Consider the following 9749-nt stretch of genomic DNA (forward strand, 5'->3'; position numbering starts at 1 on the left):
AAGCTAAATATCAGGAGGTTCTTCAACAATCCGGCACCAACCTGCCTCAGTCATGTCCTCTTCCAGAGCAGCTGTTGGGTTGGATGGACCAGGGTCGGCCGGCTCCATTACCACATTCGGAGCGCTGCTAGCTAGAGCCGCATGAACTTTCACAGACGTGCTACCTATCCCCAACTGGATGCTCGAAGCCGAAATAGGAACAGATCGTGGGCCCTCCTGGTGAGAACTAGGCTCACCCTCTTGGGCTTCCTCATGGAAAACCACCGAGATGTGCGCGGTGATCCTTGGACGGTTCAGAGCGCTGCAAAAGGTGAAGAGTGCAGAGCCATACGAGGGGCGCCCTCTTCTGCTTCTAGTGTGTGGATAGTGCCCAATAGAGAAATCGCTTGAAGGGGAAGGCGACTCGGTGGACGGGCTGGAAGGCACCCGCCTGAGCTGACCTCATCGAGACCTCATGCGATGGTGGCGGCTAGGTATTGGGACAACTGAAGCAGCAGTATGGGAGTGAGGCGGGGCAGCAATGATGACCAAGCCAACAGAAATCGAAACAGCAAAGACCAGGCCCACGGAATCTGGAAAACGATAGTTTGCAGGCCTGGTGCCTGGGTTAAAAAATAGCAGGAAGACGGAGGAAGCTCTACCGTAGATCTAGAGCTCGGATTCAAAGCCACCTCCCCGTTCAATCCACCAGAAGCAGCAGGGAGGATGAGACCCAAAAAGAAATGTAGACATCCGAGCTCCGTCCAGACTTTGCATAGTTCTGCAAGTGAATCGACGCAATTTACTTCCCTTGCATCTCATAACTAAACCTCAAAATATCAATCTCCTTCAGGCATCGAGATGCATCCATCATAACTGCTGCAATGAATGGAGCCGAGCTAGAGCGTGCGGGCGCATGAACCATGGTGCCGGACAGGGATGGAGTTTTAGAGCCGTTTGACAGTGAGCAGATGAACTCTGCGTGAACCAAATTCCAAGAGATTTCATTTATGAATTTATTCATTATGCTGTACTGGGTGGGCAGGTGTCGTGCCTCCTCGCGCCACCTCTGTCCCATCCCAGGTGATAACTGTTTAAACACCCGCATTCAGGGACACTAGGGCTCACATTACCAGACTTGCAACAACCATTTGAAATTGAGACAGATGCCTTCAACTATGCGGTTAGTGTAGTTGTTACCCCAGTAGGGGCATCTGTTGGCATATCATAGTGAGACATTTTCAGATAAAGTCTGAAAGTATCCCACATATGACATGGAGATGTATTCTGTTGTGTAAGCCTTCCGACAATGGAAGCATTACATTCTAGGGAAGGAAATGGTCATCCACAAAGACCACTGACCCTTGGAGTTCATACAAACATAAGGAAAGTTGCAGAATGATCACCATCAGAAATGCTTCACATATCTACAACAGTTCCATTTGAACATTAAGTACAAGAAGGGAAACACCAATAATGTTGTAGACTGCCTCAGTCGACTATTGGTTATTGCGCTGATGACTGTGCTCGACTCTTGTGGACACGAGACTTCGGGATGGCCACATCTTTGCAAGAGTGATCCATAATTCAACATCACATACCAGATGCTCTTGGAAGGTAAGCAAGTCCCAGATTTTCACCTCAAGGACACATTGTTATGCCAATTGGGACACATCTGTTTTCCTTAAAGCTAGCATGCCAATATGATTTAGGAGGCGCATTACAGTCGGGTTGGTAGACATTTTGGGGTAGAAAAAATAGTGGCAATGCTGCAAAAGTATTTTTATTTTCTGAACCTTCGACATGATGTTGGGAAGTACATAAGATCCTACACTACATGTGCCATTTCCGAACTTACAATCAAGAAGCAAGGCCTGTATACTCATGTGCCAACTCCTAGCCAGCCCTGGGAATCCATCTCCATGGATTACATGTCGGGCCTTCCTTCTACCAAGCATGGAAACAATTGTGTTTTCATGGTTGTCAAAAGATTCCCTAAGATAGTCATTCTAGCGGCTTGGAAGAAGAGTAACACAACAAAAGCCACTGCCAAACTCTTCTTTGAAGGAGTATCAGTATACTTTCAGATCCCATGGTCCATTATCTCAGATCGGGACAACCTGCTCCTAAGTGTATTCTGCTCAAGCCTCTGATCGTTGTTGGATACCAATCTCACTAAGTCCATGACCTTCCATTCCCAAACTGATGGCCAAACAGAGGTCGTCAACAGGATGATCGTGCACATCCTACTCATGTACAACTCAAAGTACCCACACACATGGGATGAGAGCCTCTCATATGTCCAACATAGCTACAACAAGGCTCTCCATAGCTCAACTGGCCACAACCCCGTTCAAATGGGATTGGGATTCCAACCACTATGTCCCATTGATGTTGTCATACCATTTGCAACTACTCAGGTAGATTCAACTCATGTTAGTCTGAAGTTGACAGCGATAACAACTTCATTGAGTGCATCCAACAGGTCCATGACATATTGGACAGAGCAAATGATAAGTACAAATAAATCATGATCAACATTGGGTACCACAGAAGTTCCAGGTGGGCGACAAAGTTTGGTTACATTTGTAGAAGGAGCACCTCGTTGGGGCCGATCGCAAGCTTTTCCCACTACAATATGATCCTTACACCATCACTAAGGTTGTAGGAGATACTACTTTCGAGCTCAACATTCCACCGTTCCATGGCCTGCATGTAACACCCCCCTGCAACATTTACCCAAGTTAACTAGTCAGTTGGGATAAACATTTGAAAAGAGGCTACTATAGTATGATTCAAATCCCCATGTATAGTTAAGGAAGTGGAATAAAAAAAAACAAACCAATCTGACCTTCCACACATGCTACAAAACCTTTAGGAGCCAACCAACCCTTCCAGATGACCAAACCCTGAGACAACTTGACATTTCACTGATTTGGACCCCCATCCACTCCCATGAAAAGCAATGCATGTGACTGAGGCCTTCTAGTTTCTCCCACAACAACATATGCCAATGATTGTGGAATTTTTCAGCTAGTTTTGAGCTAGTGACCACAGATTTTGTGCCACTTTTTTAGGACCAAGACTCAGGCCACTGCCCAGAACTTCTTGAAACTTTCAAAAATTATAAATAACATTGGAATAAGGATACTAACGCAATCATTGGTACAATTACTTGATTTGAACCCTACTAGCCATGTCAGACATTTCTTCAAACATGTCACAAATATGTAATCTACAGGTCATAACAACATATTTGAGCATAGGGGTCTCATACTTACCTGATATTCATAAAGAAGCATTGTTTCCTTATCATAATAGTTGAATTATCATCTATTAGGTCATATATTCATTGTACATTCATTTTCAAATCAAAAGATGATGAGAGCCATAGATCAAGTATGTCATAAAACATACTCATAACTAGCATATAACCAATATAAATGACAAGGATATAATAGCCATAAGAATCACATATGAACCAACATATTTACACATGAAATACCAAGGGGAAGAAGTTATTATTAATGAATGCAAAAGCCAACCAGGTATGGGACTTCCAAGAACCACTCGACCATAGATTGGATGAACCAAATCTTTCTTTCAACCAATGACCCCCATGCCATATTCTAAGCATGAATCTGGGACTCACAACAAAACCAACCAGGGCTTCCCGAGGCAAAACAACCTCAACCCTCATCAATTGAACCATGTTTTACTGCAATATCCATCGAATCATTAGGCCCTAAACAAGCATGGATGCCTTTGGATCTCTCCACCTAAACCGCGAGGAATTTGTTTGTCTCAACCTCTCAACATTACCGTGTATCCCGCCATTACTGGCAAAGAGATTCCTAGGCCTACAATGTCTCCACCCTGTGGGATTTACCGTGTATCCTTCCATTACCAATTAAGGGATTCCTAGGCCCAATCAAGGGTATTCACTACTGAGCTTTATTATGTATCCCACCATTCATCGATCAAGGGATTCCTAGGCTCAATCGAAGTGTTCACATCTAGGCTTTACCATGTATCCCATCATGGGATTCCTAGGCCTTGTGAAGTCCTGAGACCACCCTACTCAGATTCGAATCCATTCGATAATCCAACTCAACCAAATACAAGAGAAGCCACCACACCATGGCTATCGGGAAATGGAAAGGCAAGGCTGAAGAACACTGTCACACTTGGGAAAAATGTCAATGATGACAAGAGAACCAGGAACACGCATGCATGTACCATGTATGCCAAATCTAGCAAGGAAATCACACATGTAAATCGATACCTGCAAGTAATCCCATTGTAGTTGCTTGATCTTGCTCTTCCTTGCTTGATCTTTACTTCCTTTTTGCCTTCTTTGTCCTTCCTTTTCTTTCCTTGATCCAATGCTAGAGTGCTCCAAGAATGATCTATGTGTCCAAGAGTGAGAGAGAGAGAGAGAGAGTAGAAAGAGAGTTCTTCAAAACTAAACTGACAAAAAAGGTACCAACTTATCCTCAAAAGCCTTTTTATTAATGAGGCCTTTGTTTTCTTCAATTTTCTATTATTTTGCTTCAATTTTCCTCCTCACATGCAACCTATGACCTTTCACCTTCCTTTTCACCTAATTTCCATTATTTTCGTAATAAAATGCCAGTTAATGCCTCATGCCTTTTCAAATCCTTTGCCATTGCCTTAGCCATAATAAACCAAATGAAAACCATCACTAGGATGTCTTGCCCAACTTTCAACTTGAAATATGTGTCCCATGACCTTGGTTATTATTTTTCCTTTATTAACTTTATAACAAAGAATTTTTACTAGGGTTGTTATAGCTCCCTCCCCCTTGGGCGAACACCATCCTCAGTGTTCAATGACACCTACAACCAACAAGATTGTTGCAAAGAAAAACATACTGCCCATGGAGATTTATAACTTAGCTCGATGCAATATTTACAATGATCAACCTACTGAGAAGCAACCCAACATGATAAACATAAAAACATAAAAACCATAACGACATGACACCCATACCGCTTATTAGATCTTTATAACACAACTCATGGTGGTATTTACATCCAACTACATATATACATATATACATATACCAAAACACCACACCAAAAACATTCGCTCAACCAACAAATAGATAAATATACATAGCCCACATCTAATCCACCATCTCCCATGTAGCTTCATTGGGCCCAAAGTGCTTCCACTGCACTTTAACCTTCTTGATTGCTCATTTTTGGAGCATGGGAATCTTTCTCTGCAATATACACTAAGGTTCTGACTAGAATTCTCCATTTGGCTCCACCTGCAATATAAACCAATCAATCACATGATCAATGTATTTAGCATACTTCTTAAGCAATGACACATGGAAAACATCATGGACTTTCACTATCGGAGGCAATGCAAGTCAATAGGCTATTGGTCCAATCTTCTCAAGGATCTTGAAAGGTCCACAAAACCGAGGTGACAACTTGGCACATGATCCAAACCTTAAGGAGCTCTTCTTCCGCTTGATGCACAAGTAAACCTATTCCCCAACCTGAAACTCCTTAAACAAAATCTTCCAATATGCATAGCTTTTCTGCTTATCCTATGTTTCCTTTAGACTATTCTTGATCACCTACATTTCCTGTTCCATCGCTTCCAACATGTCCGGTCCTATCAATACTCTATTCACTGGATCACTCCAACTGATGGGAGTATTACAACTCTGCCCATAGAGTGCCTCAAACAAACTCATCCTCGGTGACTCTTGGTACCCATTATTATAAGAATACTCAACCAATGGAAGGTAATCCTCCCATATCCTCTGTTGATGCATCATATACATCCTCAACATGTCCTCCAATATCTTGTTAACCCTCTCTGTCTGTCCATATGTCTGTGGATGATAAGTTACACTAAAGGCCAATTCTGTCCCTAAACCTGCAAACAACACCTTCCAAAACTTGGAAGTGAGCTTAACATCCCTTTCTGACACATTTTTTCTTGGAACACCATGCAACCTCACTACATCTCTGATGAAAACTTGTGCCACATCACTAGTTGAATAAGTAGACTTCACTGGAATGAATTGCGTTGCCTTTATCAACCTGTCTACCACAACGATGATGGAATCTTGCTATCTAAATGTCCTCGACAAACTTGTGATGAAGTCCATGGAAATAACCTCCCACTTCCACTATGGAATAGGAATCAGTTGTATTATTCCACCTAGATGCTTCAATTTTGCTTTCACCCGCTGATAGTCCAAACATTTAGCCACAAAATATGCCATGTCCTTCTTTAGATTTGGCCAATGATAAAACTTCTTCATTGTTGTCAATGTCTTATGGTATCCCGCGTGACTTGAATACGATTTTGTATGAAACTCTCACAAGATACTATTATTGAGCTCATTGTTGTCTAGCACATATATCTTGTCCCTAAATCTAATCAAATCATATGTTGTAAGGCTATAGTATAAATCCTGACCACCTGTACCTGTTGTAACCTATGTATAAGATCCATGTACCTGTCATCCTGTTGTCCTACTTGTAAGATATGATCTTGTAAGCCTGTCCCATATGAGATCATAGTTTCTATATGATTCACCTATACTCTCCTTCTAAGAGCATTTGCAACCCTTTTCTCTTTCCCTTTGATGTACCTGATCTCAAAGTCAAACTCACTAATCATGGCTAACCATCTAGCTTGCTTGACATTCAGATTCAGTTGATCAAATAGATACCTCAATCCACTGTGATCAGTCATCAATACAAACCTCCTGCCAAGAAGATAGTGCCTCCACATCTTCAATGCATGGATGATCATCGCCAACTCAAGATTATGTGTCAGATAATTTTGCTCATGCTCATTCAGTTTCTGTGACTCATAGCTTACTATTTGTCCTTCCTTCATAAGTACTCCACCAAGTCCTCTCTTGCAAGAATTTGTACATACCACAAACTATTTGTCCAGATATGTAATCTTTAACACTAGAGTATTCATCAACAACTGCTTCAATTGATCAAAACTTGTTGCAAATTCCTCTGTCCAATAGAATTTCTTACCTTGCCTCTGCAGTGACGTAAGAGGATATACAATGTGAGAGAAGTTCCTAATGAACCTCTCTAGTAACCTGCCAACCCCATGAATGATCTTACCTCATCCACATTTTGAGGAGTTTCCCACTCCATGATAGCCCTTATCCTCACTAAATCCATTGTTATGCCTTCCTTGGAAACAACATGTCCCAAGTAATGTACCTCTGTCTGAAAGAAACCGCATTTTCCAAGCTTGGGATACAACTGATACTCTCTTAGTAATCTCAACACTGCTGCTAAGTGCTCGACATGCTCTTCCTCATTTTTAGAATATATCAAGATGTCATCAATGAACACAATAACAAACTTGTCTAGATAAGGACTCAATACAATATTCATCAAGAACATAAAAGTAGTTGGAGCATTAGTTAAACTAAATGGAACTACAACAAAATCATAATGCTAATATCTGGTCTGGAAAGCAGTCTTGTATATGTCATGTTCCTTGATGCGTACCTGATGATATCCGGATCTTAGATCAATCTTCGAGAACAATGCTGCTCCATTGAATTTATCAAACAAGTAATCAATCCTCAGCTACATATATTTGTTATTAATGGTCACCTTGTTCAACTATCTACAATTAATTCATAGCCTGAGAGTACCATCCTTCTTCTTCACAAACAACACTAGTGTACCCCAAGATAATACACTTGGCCTGATGTATCCCTTATTAATCATTTCCTTCAACTACAACTTCAACTCTACTAACTCTGGTGTCCTCATCTTGTACGGTGCCTTTGATGTTGGTGTTGCCCTTGGTACCAACTTAATGGAAAAGTCCAATTCTCCATGAGGCGATAACTCTGAAATATCTATTGGAAACCCATCCTAAAACTCCTACAAGATCAATTTCATATTCAATACCTCTACATCCTCAACATCCTTACCTTTAACACTATAAACTATGGACTGCAAATAACACACACCTTTTTCTACGACTCTACTTTTCTTGCATGGTTGTCACCATTCTAACTGATGTTTCCTTCTTCTTCTTACCCTGCAAGATCCTTTCTTCTCCATTGTCATCCAAGCACTCAATGGCCTTGTCATAACAATCCAAATTGGTCATATCAAGATACAACTAGTCCATGCCCAAAAGTATACTATATGATCCCAACGAGAATATATTCAAATGTGCTAAGGTAGGCATACCATTCAACTCGAATGCACAAGCTCTTACCAAGTGATACACTCTCTTCTTTGTACTTGTAGCCATCTGCACTAGCCAGGATTCTGCATGCACTTCTTTATACAAACCACATTTATCCTCCAGGGCAGGACTAACATAACTATAATTAGATCTAGGTTCAATCAAAATAGAAACAACTTGATCACAAAGCTTACCGTCCATATTGATAATAGTTGCCTGGTGATTTCCCTGTTTGTTATCTAATGTTGCATAGACACAAGGAATACGCTGTCCAACATCCCCAACAATCTGTGCCTCCTATGCAGTGTAGATATGAGGCCTACCACCCTAATACCGCAGAAAATATCTCTTGAGATGCTCCTTTCCACATATCCAACACTGGAAAGTTCCCATACCATCACCTCTATTCTGCTACCCTCTAGGTTGTGACCCATGTCCCTGTCTAGCTACGTTGAACTTCTTATTAGGTGCAACATTTTTTTTCTCACTTGCATCATGAGGCCTTGTTCTTTTTGGTTGCCATTTAACTTTAGCTCCGTCTTTCCCTTTCCAACCTTGCTGCGATTTTGTCTTATACTTTGACTGCTCAAAAAAATGCTTCAATTTCCTAATAATTTCCTTAAGTGACCGAGGCTCATCATACACAATCCGATCTCTAAATGATAATGGAAATCCATTGACAAATCTTTGAACTTTGGCCTTCTCACCTCTAAGATATGGTACATACCTTAATAAATCTAGAAACTTGGTCGTGTACTCCTCTTCTATCATTGATCCCATCTTTAGCTCATAAAACTCCTTGGCTTTGTTGTCATAGTGCCTCTCTAAAAAGTATTTCTTCTTGAAAAGTCTCTTGAATTCATGCAAAATCAACTCTTTTGTCCTGATGTCTCTAACCTGCTTCACATCTTCCCATTATATGTCTGATTTCCTTTTGAGGCTGAAGATAATTATTATGGCCTTCATATTCTATGTGTATTCATGCAACTCAAAGAATTTATTCATCCCAAGCAGTCATGCTTCTGCATCCTACAGCTTCTTCAAGTATCCATCAAAGGTAGGTGGCTTTCGCTTTCTTGATCTCATCTGGAAAATATCTCGTGTCACTTCTCCTATAAGGATGATAACAATGGTAACCACAGTGCCTGTCAAAACCATAACTAGAATAGAACTTGTGTCCATCACCTCTCCTATCAGGAGTATCTAAGAGCCTTCCATCTCAGATCATGTCATCTCTATCTTACTTGTGCCCACCATGAGATCTACTACCATATGTCCCATTTTTCTTGTCCTCGTGCCCATGGCTGATCCAAATTGGTCCCTGTCACTGCAATTTTGATAAACTTTGAAGGGTTACTGCATTGACTTCTGCTTGTTTCTCCCGTGCATGAATGATCCTGTCATTATATTCTTTGCAACTTCTTATTTATGCCTTCAAACTTCTCAATGTGTCTGCTAATTCAAAAGAGTGCCCAACACCACACTGCTCATCTGATCCATAGGGAGAGTCTCGTGAACTGTAGTATACCATATTGCTA

The sequence above is a fragment of the Pinus tabuliformis genome, chromosome 4_2 (genome assembly GCF_031772625.1).
Source record: "Pinus tabuliformis cultivar Carrire ecotype Pingquan chromosome 4_2, CPIR1, whole genome shotgun sequence".
NCBI lineage: Eukaryota > Viridiplantae > Streptophyta > Pinopsida > Pinales > Pinaceae > Pinus > Pinus tabuliformis.